This window comes from Callospermophilus lateralis, unplaced genomic scaffold (genome assembly GCF_048772815.1).
Source record: "Callospermophilus lateralis isolate mCalLat2 unplaced genomic scaffold, mCalLat2.hap1 Scaffold_261, whole genome shotgun sequence".
NCBI classification, from domain to species: domain Eukaryota; kingdom Metazoa; phylum Chordata; class Mammalia; order Rodentia; family Sciuridae; genus Callospermophilus; species Callospermophilus lateralis.
In genome coordinates this window covers 1,417,007-1,440,149 of record NW_027513386.1, presented here as the reverse complement: position 1 = coordinate 1,440,149, position 23,143 = coordinate 1,417,007, and positions in this window count along the sequence as shown.

Genomic DNA, 23,143 nt, shown 5'->3' with positions numbered 1-23,143 from the left:
ATTTTCATTTGGAATGCAGTAGGGAATCTGCGAATCTTGACTATCTTGAGATCCTCTAACCAAAAAACTCATCCCTCAATATAAATTTAGTGTTTCAGAGTCTCTTGAATTGCCAACCAAAATGTCTTTCCATTGATTCGTGAGTGACATTTTTTTTTCTGGATTGGTACCTGTACTGTATCACCTGTTGGAAAACCCAGGGTGCTTTGCAGTTCACATCTGAAAAGAGCATCCAACGGATTTAGTTTTATTTTCATTTTTCTATTTCCATCGGTGGGATATCCTGTCTTCTTTTCAAATCCTCCTGTGGCATGTTGCCAAACATCATTAAACATGTGGATGCTTTCACCATTACTTGGATAACTTCGGCGTCTTTTGAAGAGACTCTGTCGCTGCTTTATGTATGGCAAGCAGAGTTAGAAACTGGATGCTATCTTCTGATCTCTGCCTGCCCAGATAGACCTTTCTAGAAGTGCACCTGCCTGACAGCCTCTGTCTGATTTAACCTTGCCTTCAGTTCCCCCGGCTCCCTTGAACTTTGTAAAGTGCTGTGTACCTGTCTGACTCGTTATTTTTATTTTCTGTCTACCTAGACTAGATTTCAGCTTGCTGGGATCAGGGGTGTTTGACCCCATTGGTAGATGAACACTTTGCAGCTAGAACCCTGCGAGGCCCAGGGTTGACACTACATAGATATGGGTTGAATCTGAAATTAAGTGGACACATGAATGGAGTCAATGGATCCTTACAGGAGAATGTAATTAGGAATAAATCACCTTCAACTACACATCTTGCTTGATGTTTAAAAACAGTTGTAAAGGTATGATGTTAACTTGGTCAGGGCTTGGTGTCACCTTGTCAATCAAATTAAAATCCAGTCTTAACATTTGTCTTGAAACTTAACTGGTGTATTTTAAACCTGCTTTTCTCCTAGTTATGATTACTGAATCAGAATTAATACCTGTATGTTAATTTTTTAAGCGCAAAATATATATTGATCAGCTTAACTAATTATCTTATGAACCCTGCATTTCAGAACATACTCTTTGGTGTCCATCAAAATGCCCTGGTAAGAAATGGAAATCTAAAATTTTTTCTCCCTTCACCCACTACTCTCTTTTTCTTTTTCTATCTCATGATCCATTTCACTTTCCTTTGCTCTCATAAACATTAATAAAGTCCGGGCACATTAGCACACACCTGTCTTCTCAGCAACTCAGGAGGCTGAGGCAGGAGGATTGCAAGTTTGAGGCCAGCTTCAATGACTTAGAGAGGCTCTAAGCACCTTAGCGAGACCCTGTCTCACAATAAATTATAAAAAGGGCTGGGGATGGGGCTCAGTGGTAGAGCACCCCTGAGTTCAATCCCTGGGATCAAAAAATATTAATAAAGGATGAGTTTCAAATTCTTTGACATTTATATTAAAAATTTAATACCATTTCTACGGGGTGGGGGGAGATCATACGACTAAATTTGGAACAGCATATTTGTGTAGAAAATGCATATTTGATAGGTTTTTGCTTAATGACTATCGTAGCCACAGGCGAATGTTCACTTTGAAGCTGGACAGTACAATTAGCCATCTTATTTACTACTCTCCTTCTCTTTCCATTTAACCCCGAAATAGAATCAGAGCAGCCAGTGAGCACCTTGCCCATTTGGGGGGCTTTCAATCAGACTTGTTTGCCTTGATGGGAGGTAGGAACTGAGGACATGATGGTTTTTCAAAATATCCATTATTATTTCTTTAATCTGGATTTGCACTAAGCCATCCTTGCCATGTCCTTGACCCTTCTTTGAATCCACTGAACATGGAACTCTCTAAAATGCACCAAAATTCTGAGATATTAAATGTGAACTGCGGGATAGTCACAGTAAGGTCTCAGATGCGCACAGATGTATTTTTAGTTTCCGTTACCGAATAGAATAAAAAAAACGCTCTGCGAGCAAACACTAATTACTCCTGTGATGGGAAGGAAAACAGAAATCCATATCAATTTAGATTATTATGTTCCACCCTGGGTCTGTTCATGAATAATCCATTCTGGCTCTTTATTAAGCTATAAATACATTTTAATAAATCTGGTTGACATTTAGGTATTTTATTAAACACCATCAATGCCAGAGAAAATTGAATTAAGAAAGCTCGAAATATGCTTTACTAGTAGTAAAAATTTTTTAAAAAGTGGCTGTAAATGGTTTTTCTGTATAACAAGAATAAATCTGTTCCCAGACCAAAGAATAATGTTATTATTATTATTTTTTAATGCCAGAGGACCTGACCTTTTTATTTTATTTTATTTTTTTGCTGAGAGCTGCTGTTTAACAGCTTCATCTGATGTTTTATTTCTTTTGATTGGTAAGAAATTTAATTATCATTGAGAGCCTAGCAGAGTCCCCTTAAGTGAGGTCTCTTGGCTGCAGAGACTGGGATACACAGGTTGAAACTGCACCCCTGTCGGGTTGAGTCTGGCATCCACTAGGGACATCTGCATTTGTTAGATGTGCACCTTAATTCCCCAAACTTGTGACTCAGACCCGCCTTGCCAGACTTTGGAAAGCATGGGTAAATACCTCCGAGCCATATGATAAATGCATTTTTAAACAAACTCCTGGTTTCTACAGCTTAGCAATCTCCTTGACAGAAATCATCAAGGACATCAATCCATACAGTCTGAGATGGACGAGAGGGGGTATAATTGCTGCCACCAATTTATTAGTCATAAATGACGTGCGTGCGCCTTCCCTCTAAATTGGAACTGAGCTCTTGCCTACTTCTGTTTCTTCTGGACAGAGATTTTGTAGAGTCATTAGGTAAGAAAGGAGGCGCTCTTCACGTTGACTTCATAAACCTTTGAATTGTTTGGGATCTACGTTGGATATATAATTTGAAAATAAATGAGGTTGTGAGAAAATCTGCCGTTTCAGCTAATTCGCATACTTGAAAGCCACGGTGGCACTTATTTTAGGAACGCTGTTGCACTCTCTCAGATGAATTCCCCTATTTGCAAGATCCTTAGCCATAGCTTCTATTTAAACCAAGGGTTTGTTCACCTCCATCGTTTTCTCAAAGTGCATGAGAAACAAAGAGCCCCCTATTTTTGGTCCACTCACAATGAAGAGGTAAAGTTTTGGTCTCTGTCCCATGAGGAGGAGCATGCAGTGATTTGATGTTTCATCCAAAAATATATTAGTCCTTCCAAAGTTTCATCTATGCCAGATAAGCTGTGTCCCATTATTTTTTTTGCAAAGAAATTAAATTATGCCAACCTTGGCTAAGTAATATTCAAACTCCCAACAGATATAGATTACATATTCATAGGTGAGACGCACGTGGTCTTTAATCCTTATGTCTTTGATTCAGCTACTCAAAGGACTGGTATCAAGAAAGGATCATTTGATCAAATGACCTGTTAGTCATTTGATTGTATTTATTCATCATTACATTGTATTTGACATTTGGGAGCCCATCAGCAAAGTAGGAAATTTCTCTTTCAGAGTATTTAGAACTTCAGATTTATATGGCTCTTCATTTCATCCTTCACATCAAATGAAATTCTTTGCCGAATGTCTGATGCAATTATCCTGCACCACACCTATAATGCCCAATTTTCTGTTACCCATGTCTCTGCGTATGTTTAGAAAAGTTAAATTAATTGCATGTTATGAATACACACTGCCCAATCTCCCATTGGATTATCTATCTACACTGTTTATGTTCTGCAAAACGTTTTCATAGCCAGATTCTGCGAGGGCTCTCCTGAGTTTTATATGATCTTTGACATTGATTAGGATAAAGGATGATCAAAGGGAGAAAAGGGAATGTCCCATCACTTAACGAGCGAGACACTTAACATCTTCTCGCTTGAGTTCACAACATAATTTAGATGAAACACTGTTGGACTTGGTAATTAGGAAAATAATAAAGGCAAAGTGGTGTCTTGATCGCATTATGAGATCTGACCCAACAAATACTGTGTCCGACCATACGATCCATTCCCAGTGTGGGTACTTAGCTAGTGAGGAAATAGAGATGCTGTCCCTCTTGTCATCTCCTGTGCGGATGGAGACCGTCGCCTCTGTATCTAGCAATCTGGCAAGAAGGAATATTTAGAAAACATAAAATAGGTTATTTTTTAAGCCATTTTTCTCTCCCTGTGGCAGGTTGGACTTGGAGAACCATTTGCCTAATCAAGTGTGGCTGCTGGTTTTGAAGCCATTGTCTATTCAGAGCTGTGGGTTGTTTTCAAATTCTGACAATTGCAAAGTTCCTGTTGGAAAGGGGCAGAATTATCCTGAGGATCCCAGATACCAGTACTGAAAATTTCTGGTTCTGCTCTGGAGCCTGGGTATCAGCAGCCCAGCAGAGTGGAAGGGGGGCTGTAGAGTCAGTTAGGAAATGCTCCCCATCCCAAGGAAGCAGGTGTATCTGACAACAGAGAGGATCCACCTTCCCGCACCACCACCAGGGAATTCATTAAAAGGTATTTCATGACATATTTGCTATAATCATGTCTCTGTGACTTGTATTATTTTTCTTTCTTATTTTTGGGGGGTCTTATATGTGTTAATTTGCTTACTGTTTCATATCAATTTTATTGCTAAAGTTTGAAATAGTGAATCCCACCAGTTCCTAGATTCACTTTCTTTGTTTTGCTCTATGAATATCCTGCTTTCCAAATCTTGGATTTCTCTGGAATTTTTTTTCCCTTTTTATGAAGGCTAATCCTCAGATTTCACTGATCCTTTCATGAAAAGAAAAAAGTGGGTGGACTAGGGGTACTAGGGATTGAACTCAGAGGCACTTGACCCCTGAGCTACCTCCCCAGCCCTATTTTGTATTTTATTGAGAGACAGGGTTTCACTGAGTTGCTCAGTGCCTTACTTTTGCTGAGGCTGGCTTTGAACTTGCAATCCTCCTGCCTCACTCAGCCTCATGAGCTGCTGGGATTATAGATGTGCACCACCGTGTCCAGCCTCATGAAAATATTGTATGAATTATTTTTAAATGGGTTAGGCATATGCCGTGAATATGATCTGTTTAGGAGTATGTGACTCTGTGGTTCTTAGGATAGTGAGTCACAAGACTGTGCAGCCTTCCTTCTAGAATATTTCCAAACCAAACCCCAGGCTCATTAATAGCCACCCCCACTCACCTCTCTGGAAGCCACTAATGACCATTAATCTACACTTTACAGATTTGCCCATTCTGGACAAGCCACATAAATAGAATAACATAACTTGCAGAGCTCGGTGCCTGGCTTCTTTGGCTCAGCCTGCCATGGAGATTCAGCTGTGTTCTACAATCTGTAGGTATTCCAGTCCTTCTCCTGGATGAACTGAATTCCTTTGTGTGAATATACAATATGTTGTTTATTCATTCATCTTTTCATAGATTTGGGGTTTATTTTCTTTTTTGAACTCTGCTGCACAGTACTGCTGTGACTAGCAGTGTGTACATTTTAGCATGCACACACGGTTTCATTTCTCCTGGGTGACCTAGAAGTGCAGTTGCTGGATCCCATGATAGCTATATGATAAGTTTTGGGGGAATGACCAGTGAAACTCTGTGACCCCGGGACTGTAATTTTTTTTTTTTTTAGTACCAGGGATTGAACCCAGGAGTGCTTCACCACTGAGCCACATCCCCACCGTTTTTATTTTTTATTTAGAGACAGGGTCTCCCTAAGTTGCTTATGGCCTCGCTAAGTTGCTCAGTCTGGCCTAACTTTTTATATGCCTGCCTTCGATGTACAGGATTCTTACTTCTTCGCTTCCTGTCAATCTTGTTGTTGCTTGGGGCTTCTGTTATTGTCTTTCATTCTTTCTTTCTTTCTTTTTTTCTTTCTTTCTTTCTTTTTTTAATTGTAGCACTTCTAGTGAAGGTGAAGAACTTCTCATTATGGTTTTATTCAGCATTTTCCTAGCCATTAATGATTGGAACATCTTCATGAACTTGGCCATTTACTGAGCTTCTTTGGAGAAGTATCTATTCAAGTCCTTTACCCCTTTTTAAACTGGGTCATCTGATATAATCTAATTGTAAGAACTCTAAAAATATGCTGGATATATGTAGATATGAAGTTTAATTTCTCTGATGTTATTCTTTTTCAAGAATTTTTTAGTTAGTTGGAGCCCCTTACATTCCTATGTAAATTTTAGGACAAGCTTTTTAATGTCTATAATAAATCCACATGGATTTTTTTACAGGAATTGCTTAGACTATGTAGATCAATTTATGAGTATTTCTATCTTAACAATATTATGATTTTCAGTCCATGAACGTGGGATAGTTTTACTTTTATTTCAGTCTTCTTTAATTTCTTTCAAAAGATTCTTTTTTATTTTTATTGCACAAATCTTAATCTGTTATTTTTATTCCTAAGTATTTTATTCTTCTCAATGCTATCTTAAAATGAAATTTTTTCTTAATATTGGACTTAGAGTTTTCCTTGCTAGTGTATTGAAAAACAAGTGATTTCATATATTGTTCTTATATCTTATCACTTTGGCGAAGTAGCTTATTCAATCAGAGTTTTCTGTTGATTCCATTGGATTTTTCTATATAGATCATGTCATTTCCATATTGAAATAATTTTACTTCCTCTTTTCCTATATGGAAATATTTTATTTCATTTTCTTGACTAAATTGCTTTGACTAGAATATCCCCTGCAATGTCAAATGGGTTTAGCATGTGGTGTGTTTGTGTGTATGTGTGTGTATGTGTGTGTGTGTGTGTGTGTGTGTGTGTGTGTGTGTGTGTGTGTGTGTTTTGGTCTTGTGAGGAAACCTTACACCCTTTTATAAATATGTAAATTTGCTTTTAGATTTTCATATATACTTGTGTGTGTGTGTGTGTGTGTGTGTGTGTGTGTGTGTGTGTGTGTGTTTGTGGTTCTGGGGATTGAACCCAGGGCCTTGTGCATTCGAGGCAAGCACTCTACCCACTGAGCCACATCCCCAGCCCCAGGAGAATTTAGTTTTGAGAATTTTTGTGTCAGTTTCTCTTATGTCTAGTTTAGGTATTCAGGGTCAAAAGGGTCCATAGAAATAGTTTGGAAGAGTTTCTCCTTGTCTATGTTTTGGAACATTTCATTACACATAGGAAAGAACTCATCAGCTATGTCTCGTAGATGTAGGCTTTCTCTTGGAATTCACTGGTCTTATTTGCTGTAGTCTGACTTAGATTTTTCTACTTCTCCTTGACTCAGTTTTAGTAGTTGGTGTTGTTTGAGGAGGTGTTGCATTTCATCTAATTTTTATCTAATTTGTTGATTAATAGTAATCCACAACATGGCTTTATAATTTTTTTTTAAAAAAAACTTTCATCTGTTTCGTTTTAATTTCTACTCTTTTATTGTTGATTTTAGGAATGCAAACGCTCTTCGTGTTTTTTCCTGTCGAGCTCAGCAGAAGTATTTTCTGCTTCCTAGATATTTAGTAGATCCACTTTTACAAATTATTCCATGAGTTAGAAAGGGAAGTTACCCTCCCAGATTCCTTCTTTGAAGCTAGGATCACCAATACCAGGACCAGATGAAGACACAACAAGGAAACAAAACTGCATACTGATTCCTGAGGCACATAGATGCCAAAAATCTTATATAAAATATCAGCAGACCCACATTCAGAAACACATTAAGAAGATTGTGCATCACGATCAAGTTGGTTTCCTCCCAGGGGTGCAAATTTGATTTGAGATATGCTAAATCAGCTAATGCAATTCACCCCATAAACAGATTGGAGGACAAAAATCACATGGTCATCTTAACAGATGCAGAAAAAGCATACCATTTCTGCCTCCTAGTTCTGGAACCCAGGAAGTTCAGGACTGAGGACGATGTCTGTCCAGGGTCTTCTCAGTGCAGGATAACATGGGGGAGAACAGAATATGGCCCAAGGAAACAGGAGAGGGGAGGAGCCTCGGAGAGCCAGGGAGGCCAGACATGTTTTATAGGAACTCATTTCCATGGTAACAGCACTAACACACCCCTACCTAAATCACCTCTCTCCAAGGCCTCGTGTCCTGGTAACAGGTAAACTTCAGCCTGTGTTTTAGAGGGGACATTCAAACCTTATCCTCACCTATTCCAGAATTTTTAAAACACCAACCTGGATCAAACAAGTGATTGCTACTGGGCACCTCGAGGCAGTGAGAAAGCATTCACCACCTATTTTCCCCAGCTGGATGGGCTTGGGACCAGCTCAAGTTGGGTGTGTTTGCTCTCCTATGCTGTTTTCCAACCCTCCCTTAAATCCTCCCCATTTGAAAATGCTGGGAATTAGCCCTGAGTGAAGATCTACTGGCCTCCAATAAATAATTTACAGTCTGCCAATGACGTTCACGTCACTAAGACTCTTTATTACACCTAACTCAGTTTAGCTGTTGGGTAGAATATCCGAATCCAGTGGACTATCCCCAAGTGCATCTACAAATTAGAACTGGATGAAAAAAAGGAATGAATAAATAACATGTTGTCTCAAGGGGAATTCCTATAAGGGGAAACCAGCCCGTTGGGACAACATTTCAGGGACTTCAGTTTTGTCTCCCAGCTAACGCCCTGGGTGCTTTTCAAACTTGGACTCTTAGATAGACGCCTGATTTTTTTTTTCTTCCATAAGATGAGACAGTCCCATTTTACAGGTTACCCATTTTTTAACGATGATCCATAGACCCTACAGAGCTGTAGGGTCTGCATGAAAAGTTTCTCTCCGCAGAAACTAGAGTGTCTGTCTTGCACTCTCCCCCAAACCCATGGCCTCTGTGATCTACAGAGCTTCTGGGGGGACATTTATGGTATAAGGGTCAGCATTTTCACTCTTCGCCCCACTACCTACATCTTCCTTTTATCATTTCCATTTTTTTTAAACTTTCAGCCATGGGCTGTTGGTAATACTGGACCACATCCTTACACCATCCCTCGTCCCCTTTTAAATTGTGGCTTCCCCTGTACCCCAACAGCATATGAAGCAAAAAGTCACCCTTGACTTCATCCTCCTGTTTTTTTTCTTGCATTTTTCTTTGTCTTTTTAAAGAATGCAAAATAACAGCCAAAGCAGGTATCCTGCAAGAAAAACCTCAGAAACAGAAGCATAAAACGCACACCGACCCTTCCTCCTTGGAACGCATTCAGTCTTATTGAATCTGACAAATTTCAGTGAATTCCTAATGGAAGGCTGCTTCCCAGATCCAACCTGTCCCGCCAAGCACCAGCCGCGGGAGTGAGTCACACCAATGCCACAGAAATCAAGGCAGTGCGCTTTGGATCCGCAATGACATTTTTTTATCCCCCCTCCACTTGAGATCCTCTTGGCCTCTGTCTTTCCGTCAACCCTGGGCATTTATTTTGATGTGTAATTTTGTATGGATCTTAATAGGCTTCCTTCTTTTTCTTGGAACCGGTTGGAGAAATCCATCAAACAGGAACATGTTTCACAAGAATCAGAAAGAAGCCCTTTTCACGGGCATTCAAACTGTTGAGTTTTGTTTCTATGGAAGCTTTGAATGAGACTTTGCCGATCAACTTTTAATCGTCAGATGGAGAAGAAGTGCAGAGTGTTTGACGGATGCAGCTGTATAAGCGGCTGGAGCTCCCTTGGGTCACTCAGCAGGAACCGGGTTGCCATAAGTGGGCCTCACCATGCTAGGGTGCTCAGGGTGTGCATTCAACCTGCCGTCCACTCGTCCACTCCACTAGCTCCATAGGTCAAGAAAAGGCGTCCACACATTTGGGAACACTTTGGAAACTGAAGGATCCCAACATCATTTGGAAAATTGCTTCACAGGAAAAGGAGCTGCATTGAAATCTGTTTTCCCAAGAATTGCATTTCCTTCTGAAAACTGTTTGCCCTGCGTTGAAAGATGAACAGGAATTCTAAAGTCATCCTTCTTTTCTTTTCTTTTTTTTTAAATTTACTGATTTATTCTAATTTGTTATACATGACAGCAGAATGCGTGACAATCCATAGTACACATAGGGAACACAATTTTTCACATCTCTGGTTGTACACAAAGTAGAGACACACCATTAGTGTCTTCAGACATGTACCTAGGGTAATGATGTCCATCTCATTCCACCATCTCTCCTACCCACATGCTCTCTCTCTCATCGGCTCCCTCCCCTTTGCCCTATCTACAGTTCCTCCAATTTTCTCACACACCCCCAATCCTCATTATGGATCAGCATCCACACTTACCAGAGAAAACATTCAGCATTTGATTTTTGGGATTGGCTTAACTTCACTTAGCATGATATTCTCCAGCTCCACCCATTTAGCTGCAAATGCCATGATCTTATTCTTTTTTATTGCTGAGTAATATTCCATTGTGTATAAATGCCACATTTTTTTAATCTATTCATCCACTGAGGAACATCTAGGTTGGCTCTACAGTTTAGCTATTGTGAATTGTGCTGCTATAAACATTGATGTGCCTATGTCCCTGTAAAATGCTGTTTTTAGGTCCTTTGGGTATAGTCCAAGAAGTGGAATACCTGGGTCAAATGGTGGTTCCATTCCCAGTTTTCCAAGGAATCTCCATACTGCTTTCCAGATTGATTGCACCAACTTGCAGTCCCACCAGCAATGTACAAGTGTACCTTTTCCCCACATCCTCGCCAGCACTTCTTGTTGTTTGTATTCTTAATAGCTGCCTTTCTCACTGAAATAAAATGATATCTTAGAGTAGTTTTGATTTGCATTTCTCTAATTGCTAGACATAATGAACACTTTTTCATATATTTGTTGATTGATTGTATATCTTCTTCTGAGAAATGTCTGTTGGACCAGAGACCCTGTGCCTAATAGAAGAAAAAGTAGGCCCAAATCTTTATCACATTGGATTAGGCCCCAACTTCCTTAACAAGACTCTGAAGTTCAAGAAATAAAATCAAGAATCAATAAATGGGATGGATTCAAACTAAAAAGCTTCTTTTCAGGAAAGAAACCGTCAGTGAGGGGAAGAGAGAGCCTACAGAATGGGAGCAAATTTTTATCACCTGCACCTCAGATAGAGCACTAATCTCTAGGATATATAAAGAACTCAAAAAACTTAACACTAAAAAGACAAAAAACCCAATCCATAAATGGGCCAAGGAAATCGAGAAGCATCCTTCTTTTCTACAGTTATAGAAGTTGGAGACTCTGAAGGATGTGTGTCTGGCACACACAGTGAGCATTAAGTAAGCATTCATAGAATATGTCAATGGAGAAAAAAACCAGTTTTAATGATATAAGAAAACATCTTTTAAAAAAAATGAGGAGTAAGAAATAAAATTGAGGACCAATTTGGACTTGTTTGTAAATATTCTGGTTTCTTTCTCTTTGGGGGTACATGATGGAGTTGCATTTCTCCCCAAAATGAGACCAAAAAAAATTTATGTGACCAATAAAACTTAGGTAAAGGTGACATGGATCACAACTGGAAGAAGGACTTCACAACCAGGGTTTGGTTCTCCTCTGTTAATATTAAATATTTTCAGGAATGCTGAATAATTAAGGTAGGCACGGACACCAGCCAACATGGGGTAAAGCAAGCACATAAATGAAAAACGAATTGCACCCATGCACTGATTTTGATGATAATACTGGACTTTCGTGGAGCTGTTCTAGCTAATGCATAACTCTTCATCCCTGGCCAGTCAGCTACAAAGATCTATAGGAAGTTCTCATCTCAAGGAGCCAGGGGGACACCCATCCTGGGAGATCCTGTGATCAGTTACATACATTCCTGTGGTTCTCCCATTGACACCTGCAGTGACTCAAATGGTTCTCATGTGTCAAATAAAATTAAAGTGCCAACAGGAATACTTAGAGTTCTGTTTGTTTGTTTTGTTTTGGGTATTGGATATTGAACTCAGAGGCACTCAACCACTGAGCCATATCCCCAACCCTGTTTTGTGTTTTATTTAGAGACAGGGTCTCACTGAGTTGCTTAGTGCTTTGCTGTTGCTGAGGCTGGCTTTCAAACTCCCGATCCTCCTGCCTCAACCTCCCAAGCCTATGGGATTACAGGCATGTGCCACCACGCCGGGCAATATTTGTGTTTTTATAATGCATATCACCCTGTCAGTACCAAGAGCATAGTTTTTGGAAAAAAAATGAAGTTACATTTTTCCCCCCAATGTTAGAGAATCCTGTGTTTTCAGATAACTTGACCTAACCCAGGAATTTCAAACTATTTTGGATTTTTGGTTGGCTGCTATTGTGCATTTGTTTCTAGGTACCTGTGTGTGGGGTAGAGGCTGTTTTTGTGAGTCTCTGGTAGCCATGGTTATGATAAGAACTAACATTTAAATCTAGAGTTACTTATATTGATACTAAGAATATAGCTGGGCGTGGTGGCTCACTCCTGTGACTTCAGGGATTTGGGAGGCTGAGGCCACAAGATCACAAGTTTGAAGCCACCCTGGGTGGCTTTGCAAGACCTTGTCTCAAAGTCAAAAAAATAAAAAAGGCTGGGGATGAAGCTCAGTGTTAGAGCACCCCTGGGTTCAATCCCAGTACAACATACACACACACACACACACACACACACACACACAGATTGTGTGAGTGTATAACAAAAATTAAAATGCTCCATGTAAAAATCTGCAAGCTAAGACCAACAGTTGTACATTCAGGCAAATGACACTTTATCATATAATGATATTTCGTCAATAATCTGCAATTATGTCCAACTGGAAAAATCTATGAGACCAATTTATGTGACCTAGGAATCGGATAGCTGGGTCAATTGGTGAAATGAAAGAAATGAAAGAAAAATCAAAGCTGTAAGAGTAAGAAAAATGATCAAAAAATATTACAACAGAAATAATGCAATAGTAGAAAACACATTAGATAAATCTAAGCATTGTTACCAAAAAGAAATACATGTAAACTTCAAAGGCCTCATACCAAATTAAAATATGGAAATGCTCAGAATTAGTAGTTAAGATTAGCTGGGTCAAGAGAGATTTACTATGTTTGAAATATGGCTGATGTTCCTTAGCAATGCAAATTATTTAACTTAAGTGAAAATATTAATAAACCAAATAACCCAGAAAACAAAACCGTAAAGTGTTGTTTTATTTTATTTTATTTTTTTGGTCCAAAAGAATACACTGGTTTACCATCTTAATAGATAAAGCACTTCTTCCCATTAATAATAAGTATTTTATGCAACCAAATTGACTTAGAGCACAGAGATAGAAAGCTGACTAAGGTCTCAGGATGCCGTGTAGCCTGGACCCACTGAATGGAGAGTGACCGCTGGAGTGAGGGTCAGGGCTTGGGTGTGGTGATTTCCAAGCTTCTGGTAGATGAGAGGCCTGGACAGGTGGCCCCACCCAGGACATGTGCTTAGTACACTTTCCTGTCAATTCCTGATCTTTAAACAGTTTTACATCCACAGGGAACTAATTTTTTTTTAATAAACTGTACATGGATTGAAGAAGGATCCTTGGAGGGGAGGTGGGGAGAGTACTGGGCACTAAAGCCCGTGGGCTTGGTTCCATGCTTTGTGATTATGTCCAGGTGTATCCTGGTGTTGGATCACAACTGAAAAGGATTTTTGAATACATTCCAAATCAGCAGAACCCACTAATAATCTAATATAGGCTTATACTTTATTTTACCACAATCTAAGTCAACATAGTACTTATGAAGATAGCATTTTAGATATGCCCATTAAAGTATTTTTTATTGTTCCTTTACACTTTGTTCAATATTATTATGATTATGATGATTATTATTAATCTCGTGATGGGATGAACAAATAAGCAAAAAATTGTGTAAAGCAGATAAACGCATTTTTTTAATAAGAAAAGCAACTGCATTATATTTCCCATTCACTCATATCAAACCAAAAAACATTAAGGTTAAAAACAAATTTATTTTGTGAACACCTTTTAAAATTCACTCTGAGTTTTCTTGCTCTCGAGTAAGAGTGTATAATAATAAGGACCCCTGCTAGTCACAAACTATAAAATGTATAGGAAATGAATTAAACAGGAAATGTAGATTTCTAATGTGAAGGAAATCATAAAACTTTGCCGATGAACATGAAGTTTGAGTAAGATGAGGGTGTGCGACTTATAGAGTGTTTATTTCCTCATGTGCGCATACTCCCATGCACATTGTATGTGGATATTAAAATTAAGACATATTCTGAAATTCGTTTAGAGGAATAACATGTAAGAGACAAAGAGAATTTTGAAATGGGCTAAAAAGGCAAAATGAAGTGCTTATTTAAAAATTGAAGGACTATAGAAATCAAAATGTCATGGAACGTACCCACTTTTATATCAGCAGTGAATTTTTGTTAAGGTTGGCATTTTAGTGAAGCCGTGTAAGTGAACATATAAATATAAATGATATTATACGAATATGATGTGCTCCCGGGTAAAATCCGGGAGATCATTATCTGTGTAGCAAAAGAAACAGATTGAGGAATAAATGTAAAATACGTAACTGTATCATGATCTAAGCAAACTTCAGTAACGTGATTTGGGGGAGAGACTTTTCTAATCTTTAAAGAGAAAGTCTTGTGCATGAATTTAAATTGTGCAAATGTCACAGAAGGCACTAGACATGATTAAGATCATTTAAGAAGTTAGAGAAAACAAACCAGAAAAAAAGGGGCGTCATATATCAAAACCCAGTGAGCATACATAACCCCATAGAAAAACTAAACAAAAAATTATGAAGTTAGTTTAAAAGAAAAAGAAATACAGATAGTACCTAACGGCTTCACTATCAGTCAAGACTTATACATTTAAATGTTTTTTCAAGTATTAGATTGACAAATATAAAAAGAAAAAATAATCAATGCCGGGCAGTTCAGTTTCTGGTAGAGAAAGTGATCAGTTCGTCTAAACTGGGTATTTTTTTGCATATTTTATGGAGGAAGTTGAGACGTTAACAGAGGTAGGTCCTATCAATACTTAGACAATGTGAATTAATCAAGTGGTTTCCGAGATGCAAAGTGAAATACTATTATCTAATGTAGAGAAGGATGCTTTGTGGGGTGAATGTAATAGATATCCTACAAGAATTTACTAAAATAGAGAACTGGAGCATTTTTAGAGATACTCTGGACTGTTTTTTCTTAACCAATTAGTTTTCTGATACAGTAGAAAAATCTGTGGATCTCAAGTCAGAAGGCTTGGATTCAGACTGAGGAAATTACTAGGCATCAGCATTAATAAGTGATTTTACTTGTGTGAATCTCGAAGTCCCCATCTACAAACGATGGATTATGCTAGTAACTATCTCCAACTTTTAGGACATTTATTTGAAAACTTTGTATCAAATGTTTAATGTACTTACAAAGCAGAGTGCTTGAACATGTATTGCACATCTGATAAATGTGTATTGAATACATGAATAATAACATTAAGAGTATCTTATATTGGGCTTCCAAATACCATTCTGACAAAAACCTACTTAAGTCTTCTCCCTGTTGGTGTTATTTGGTTAGATTAGGAGCCCAAATATGTTGAAATTATGTCCTTGCATTTCATTTGATTTTGAAGATGTGGTTTCTCTGGTTACCATGACATCATTTCCTTCTGTGCATCATCATCATCTCATAATGTTCATGGTGAACCTCACAAATTAACAAACAAAAATGGCAGTAGAGTTGTGGGTGAATCATTTCTAACTAGATAGTATGTAAGAGACACTTGGTGTTTGTAGTTTTGCATTCTGTGTGATCTCTGTGGACTGCTAACTTATCTACTGCATAGTACAACATGGTTATTAAGAAATGCCTTATCAGAATAATATTTGAGGTGCGTACTTTTTCTTATTTATCTGACTTAAAAATTTGTGGGATTTCAAATAATATCAACTAATTGGAGAAAAAGTCTCAAACTGTCCATGGCCAATAATTTAAATAGTTTAATAAACGTTGTAAAACTGATGTTTATGAGTCATATCCCAACATCCCCTTTTCTAAGGGGACTTAGCACATACAGGCACAAGCTGAGGTTGCTATGCTGTTGCTTTGCATCCGTATATAATAGAGTAAAACGCCTCCTGTCACATCTTCCCAGGAATGTGCGCAATGCTGTTGTCCTTTGGAACGTTTAACTTATCCTTGGTTATTTTTTGAAATGTCTGTTGATGCAAACTCTTAATAAATAGCTCCAAAGCAAAAACACAGGCCAATTAACTTGCTGGGGAGCCACTTTGTTTCTTCCTCAAATTTTTCTTTCCCAACGTCTTTCCGCCTTTTTTTGATTCCATAGACACCCCACGCTGACACCATCCCTAACTGTCTCTGCATTTGGGGGCCACACTTTAATAAACTCTCAGATGTCTCTGAAACGGGGCTCCCTACTCTTCTCAGTGCAATTTCCTCAGCGTGGATGGATAAACTACATGGCAGGCATTTTTGATGCACATTTCCAAGTTTCTGTATAAACGAGAGGTGTAGCCTTGCCTGCAGAATGCAGACTCGACCCGTTATCAGAAAGAGGACAAGTCTGCCTATCTCAATTCAGTGCCCAGGGGCGCCTGTTGGTGAAGCAGGTCGACTTGCCTGTAGTCTGACCTCATGCATGGAGGTACAGAATAGATAGGTTCCATCTAGTTTTGTTTTTAATGCTAACAGGGGAGAGGATTCATGCAAATAATAACCAAGAAGAATCAGCAGCTCCTTTCCAACTCCAGAAGTTTACCCTCACTCACAGAGAGTCCTAAGCAGAAGGGTGCAGGTCATCATTTGTGGATGGTCCCTCTGGCTCGCACTCACAACTCCAGAAGAACATTATCCTACCCCCGAGATTCAGAGTGCTGGGGATCAGCCAGACATTTCTTTGTGTGTGTTCTTTGACCTGCGATTCTATTCTAATGGACAGAGTTTACAGTGAGTTTGGAGGCTTTCTTCTACTTAATCTGTCAATTTTGCTCACACAGTGCAGCTGCTGTGAAATAAATTGGAGCTGTTACACTCCGTGCTTTGATACGGTTTGTAAAATGCAAGGTGGGAGACAGGAAACCAACCCAGCATGCTAGTAATTTCTTTAAAACGACGGATGTGCTACGACTCAGAGTGTGTGTGTCCCAGGGAGCGAGCATCTCTCTCTCTCTCTCTCTCTCTCTCTCTCTCTCTCTCTCTCTCTCTCTCTTCTCTCTCTCTCTGCTGAAAAGACTAACGTTTTGCTAACTGTTCTCTTCCTTTCCTGGCAACCCTGCAAATGTCTTTGGTTTGACTTCTAAGACTCAATTGGGAACTGTGGGTCTTTCGATGTCATCCTCCCCAAGAATATGAAGATATCCATATGTGATCATGCAATTGGTTTTTTTTTCACTCTGCATGGTATAGGAAACATATGGAGCATACTAAAAATGTGCATTAGTAGAAATGCGATCCCAGCGATACTGAGGCAAGAGGGTGGTGAGTTCAAGGCCAGCCTGGGTAACTGAGGGAGACCCCATCTCCACACAGAGAAACAGAACAGTGGACCCTAGGTACCATGGCGTCCCATAAAATGATAATGGGCCTGAAAAACTCCTGTCCCCTTGTGGAATAAATCAGCTGTAGAATTTGGCAAGAGGGAAAGGAAACTGCGGGGGAAGAGAAAGAGGAAGAACCTTCCAGAAAATTCACAGTGAAGGGTTCAGCAGAAGCCTTTGCAGATGTCCTTAGAAAGTTTGTAAATCTAGAGGCCAAGGCTGGAAGGTTCTCATTAGTGGGAAGAATTATCCGTGGTGTATTATTTGCTCATAAGCAAAACCACAAAAGATGCAAAAAAAAAAAAAGCAAGCAAAGCCTCGTGGCCTTATCTCTGCAGAGAGGCACCTCCTCCAGAGACGCAGGCAGGTCCTCTGGGGTAAGTGCAGAAGGCATTGCCATCACAGGAGATGATAGCTCCACCTGTCTCACTGTCCCTGGGGACTTCTTCTAGTAGGGCAAGAGGCAGAGGCAGAAAACACTGATATGGACGGTCCTGAGCCTGTGAACAGTGGGCCCAGGCTCATGTGGAGTTTCCGTTTCTTTATTTTTAACCTACCAGGGTTTTCAAAACTGATAATAATTTTTAAAAAATTTTTAAAAAGGAAGAGATTCCATAGAACAAGGATACAAAGAAGAAAAAATTGGTACAACCGTACAACACGTTTATGTTTTAAGAGTTAAGACAAAAGTATCAGAAGGACTTTTAGAAAATCTGTAAAATATAAGTTACAGTAGTAGGTTAAGGGGAATTTATTATTGAAGAAAAAGAACTTTTTAATATATATATATATACAAGTATAACCTGAATGATCCATTTTTATGAAGTCTGAGGTAGTCACTAATGTCCTCGTAGGCTGTCACCACCCCTCTGTGGCCACTCATTCACTGTCACCCAGGGCAATTTGCAGTCCTATAAGCTCCTTTCATAGTATATTTCTTCCGTTATTCATTTATTTGTTTATTTTGGGTACCAGATATTGAACCCAGGGGTGCTCAACCCCTGTGCCACGTCCTCAGCCCCTTCTTATTTTTTTTGTTATTTTGAGATGGGGTCTTGCTAAGTTGCTGAGGCTGGATTTGGACTGACATCCTCCTGCCTCAGCCTCCTGAGCTGCTTGAATTATAAGCGTGTGTCACCAGTATGCCCAACCCTCCTTTCTTTCTTTCTTTTTTTTTTTCTTTTTCTTTTAAGAGGCAGGCCTCAAACTGCTGAGTTGAGGCCATCTTCCTGCCTCAGCCTCTTGAGTAGCTGGAATTATATAGGCAGTCACCAATATCCTCCTGGCCATTATCCTTCACACTATAATTTTACTGTACCTTTGCTATGTTCACATATGTTGACATACACAAATCCTTACCTTGGCGTGACCGTTGTCTACACTGTTCAATGCAGCAATGTGTGGATATTTGCAGACTAGAGTCAGTAGACAATGCTATACAGCCTATGGGAAGCAGGCTAGACTGTCTAGTTTTGTGTGAGCACAGGCTAAGATATTTGCACAGTGAAGAATTGCCTCACAGGGCGTTCCTCACGAAATCTCTCCACGGTCAAGGAGCACCCAACTGTATTGAAGATTTTCCAATTTAATTGTACTTGCTCAAAAGAAAGAGGAAAGAAAATGTTCCTAAATATTGGTCAAATATATAATAGGCTTCAAGAACTCTCTGGAGTATTCTGTGTATGTTTTTTAATATTCATGGGGTGGGGTTGTGGCTCAGTGGTAGAGCGCTTGCCTACCACACGTGAGGCACTGAGTTCGATTCCTGGCACCACATAAAAATAAATAAAATTATTGTGTCCATATACAACTAAAAAAATATTTTTAAAAATACTCACATGTGCAATATTATTGTTATGATTTCAGACATTTGGAATATCCAGAATTATTAAAGAATGATAGTAAATTGGATGAGTCATGCCCAGAAGGCTTGTTTTTCTACTCTGAAAGCCTATATATTCTTTTTTTTTTTTGAGGGTACCTGAGTTTAAACTCAGGAGCACTTGACCACTGAGCCCCATCCCCAGTCCTATTTTGTATTTTATTTAGAGACAGGGTCTCACAGAGTTGCTTAGCATCTCCCTGTTGCTGAGGCTGGCTTTGAACTCACGATCCTCTTGCCTCAGCCTCCTGAGCTGCTGGGATTACAGTGTCCAGCTAACCACCTACATATTCTTCAGAAGACTTTATAAAAAGTTCAACTTGTCCAATCCCCTTATCTACAGTATTAATAAATGACATTATAACATTTTAGAATAGTCAAGTAAGGTTTGTACATCATAATAAATCTGTATACTAAGCATTATTATCTCATTTTTACTTATGAAAAAATGCTAACTTTCCCCCAAAGTTAAATGATCAAAGGACAAAAAAATTCCCTTAGCAAAGAGAATAGAGTTGAAAAGAGCTAATCAGGCCAGGACGAGTATCATTTCAGGATGAGAGTCAGACTTAGCGTCAGTCTGTTCATCCACACCTTGGATCTTTGTTTCCTCGTGTTCAGAATGAAGTACGACTAAATTGTCTCTGGAGAACCTTCATGCTCTAAAATGTTTTGCTATTTTGCAGTGTTCATCGATGCATGGATGCTGCTTCAGGAAGAAACTTTTTTTTTTGAAACTTACTGATAAAAACTAATTAGGAGAAATTACAGGAGAAATCACCAGAGCTGGAGATGATGAATTGTGAACTAATATAGCTGACATGCCCACCTGTGTTATCTTTTTTTAGTAGCAGGGATTGCACCCAGAGGTTCTTAAGTACTGAGCCACATCTTTTAATTTTTTACTTGAAGATAGGGCATCCCTAAGTCACTTGGGGCCTTGCTAAGTTGCTGAGGCTGGCTTTGAAATCGCAATCCTCCTGCCTCAGCCTCCTGAGCTGCTGGGATGACAGGTGTGCACCCCTGCACCTGGTCACATTTCTTATCTTCACTGCAACTGGTTCTTGACATTTCCTTACATTTGCCACTTCATTTTATCATCTATATTCTGCATCAATGCAGGGTTAAGCGCATTCGCTGTGTATCCCAGGCAGATAGCTGTTCTTGCAGTTGACCTTCAAAATGTGACTTTATTGGTATAGTTAAGGTTAATGGCACATTAATTTCACACACATCTTTCAGTATTCCATTTTCATTTACCTTTTTTGTAATGACTGGCGTTCTAAGCTTTTTATGTCACTTTTGGCCACCGTAAATTATCAGGAAGCTCATATCTATGTGACTGCAAAATCATGACTACTGCTGAGATCTAAAGCAATAAATGCCAGAACATAGGAAAAAGAAACACAGAAGTCTGCATTCGGTGGGTCATTTTTACAGAGGTTCTGATCTGTCTTTTTATGGTTCTTCAGACCAAGGGGAAAACAATTATCATTTGAAATAACGACATTAACAGTGATAAACCTCAACTAAAAGTGCTTTGGATGGACTTTCATTCCTAGAATATTTTTATTTAGTTGAACAGCCATAGGAGAGTCTCAGGGGAGAGGTCTAAGAGAAAGGTTACATGGAGCCATGGTGCATGGGAAAATTTTCACAGTGAAATACCAGATAATGCTGGGCACAGTGGTACATATCTGTAATCCCAGAGGCTTGGGAGACTGAGACAGGAGGATTATGAGTTCAAGGCCACCAATTTAGGAAGACCCTAGGCAAAACTCAGTGAGGCCCTGTATCAAAATAAAAAATGAAAAGGGCTGGGGATATGGCTCAGTGGTTAAGCATCCCTGGGTTCAATCACTGGTACCCCCCACCCCCAAAAAAAGAAATCAGATAAGGTGGATTCTGTCCAAGGGGTCAGAGCACGATTCATCCCATACCTCTAAGGAGACTTACTTTACTTCACGAGGCACAGTAATTCCAATCTACCTCATGAACTCACAGAGTTTGTTGCCTTAGTAGAATTCTGGATAGTATAGTTACTCTGTGTTCAACCCAGGAGTCACGGAGATACAAGTTTAGATCTCATCTTGGCCCCCAGTAGCCACGTGCCATGTGAGAATTCTGTAAAACTCTTAGTTTACTCAGTTTTAAATGGCAAGAATCACCTTTTGTCCCCACAGGACTGTCAAAATGGTCATGATGGTTCAATAAAATCATCTTACCCAAGTGACCAGCACTTTGTAGGCATCAAAAAATGTGTCCAGGTCTGCAGTCGTTTAAATGAGAAAAGCTACACAACTAAAATCAGATTTCTAACTTTTTTTTTTAACCATTGAGCATGCATTTATTATAATTTTCAGTAACTTGGGTTTTCAGTACTACTATTTTTTTCCCTTTCATCTCAGCTATAAAACTATTTGCTTATTGTACAAATGTGAATTGCTTCTGAGGTCCTGATTCAACCTTGTTCTTCAGCTTTCCAGATGGGAAACATTGTAATTAATACCTTGATGTGCTTAGGAAGGACGTTCAAGGTCACATGAATTTCAAAATCATTATGTCGAACCTTGTGCTAGGACATGGCTAGTTACATTTACATGATTATATTTATATGTATTTATTTACCTTAACCAAAGAGACAGCGAGTGCTGTGGAATATGGCAGTATTTGTTTATTTAAAACGAACATCAATGAGCCGGGTGCACTGGTGCACATCTGTCATCCCAGGAGCAGCTCCGGAGGCTGAGGCAGGAGGATGGTGAGTTCAAAGCCAGCCTCAGCAATGGGGAGATGCTAAGCAGCTCAGTGAGACCCTGTCTCTAAATAAAATACAAAATAGGGCCAGGGAGGGCGCTCAGGGGTTGACTGCCCCTGAGTTCAATCCTTGGTACCCACCCACCTATCCAAAAACAACCCATATCATTGGTCTGTGATAGGGAACAGGCAGTTTTGGAAATCAGAGACAGAGAGAAAGTGAGAGAGAGAGAAAAGGAGAAGAATACAACCAGTACCCAGATTGACGTGTTTTGTTTGCTTTGGAGAATAAGTTAAAGGCCTTATGTCTCCCTGTTTGTGTCTATAACAATTCTCTCAGCTGATGCCTCAAGGTTGCATAGGATCACATGATAGAAGGTGCATCTGATTATTTTACTTTTATCATAGCCCTTTATCATTTCATTAACATTATAACCCTTTGCCGACTCTAAGGCTTTTAGATCAGCAGAAAGGAAGCTGTCTTGAAACTCAAAGCAAGAACCCAAACAGATCCTCAGATACCAGTGTCCATTGCAACGTTCCTCAGAATAATCCAAAGGCAGGAACAGGTCCCCAGATGTCCATCAGTGGCAAATGGGTAAAGAAAATATGTCACAGGCACGGGATGGACGGTTACTCAGTCTTAACAAAAGAATGAAAGTTGGACATCAGCCACAATGATAACTTCATGCTAAGTGAAATCTCACGCCAGACAAAAAGAATTAAAAACTTAAGTCAAATTCAGAGAGACAGAAAGTACAACAGAGATTGCCAGGGGCTGGGGAGTTATTTTTAAAAGTTACAGACTTTATTTATTTATTTATATTTTGCTGGAGATGATAAAAATTGGAATGGATAGAGATTCTCTTAATGAACTCATGTCACCGCATGCCTCACCTAAAGGTGGCAGATTTTATATGACATTCTCTGTCTGTAGCATTTTAGTATTTTTTTACTCAGCCCACATTTAGATACTAGCTTATTGAAAATCTAGTCCGCATCAAACATGCTGCTTGCCGTGTCTGTTGTTTTTATTGAGCAACTAACTCTGTTTGCTTAACTTC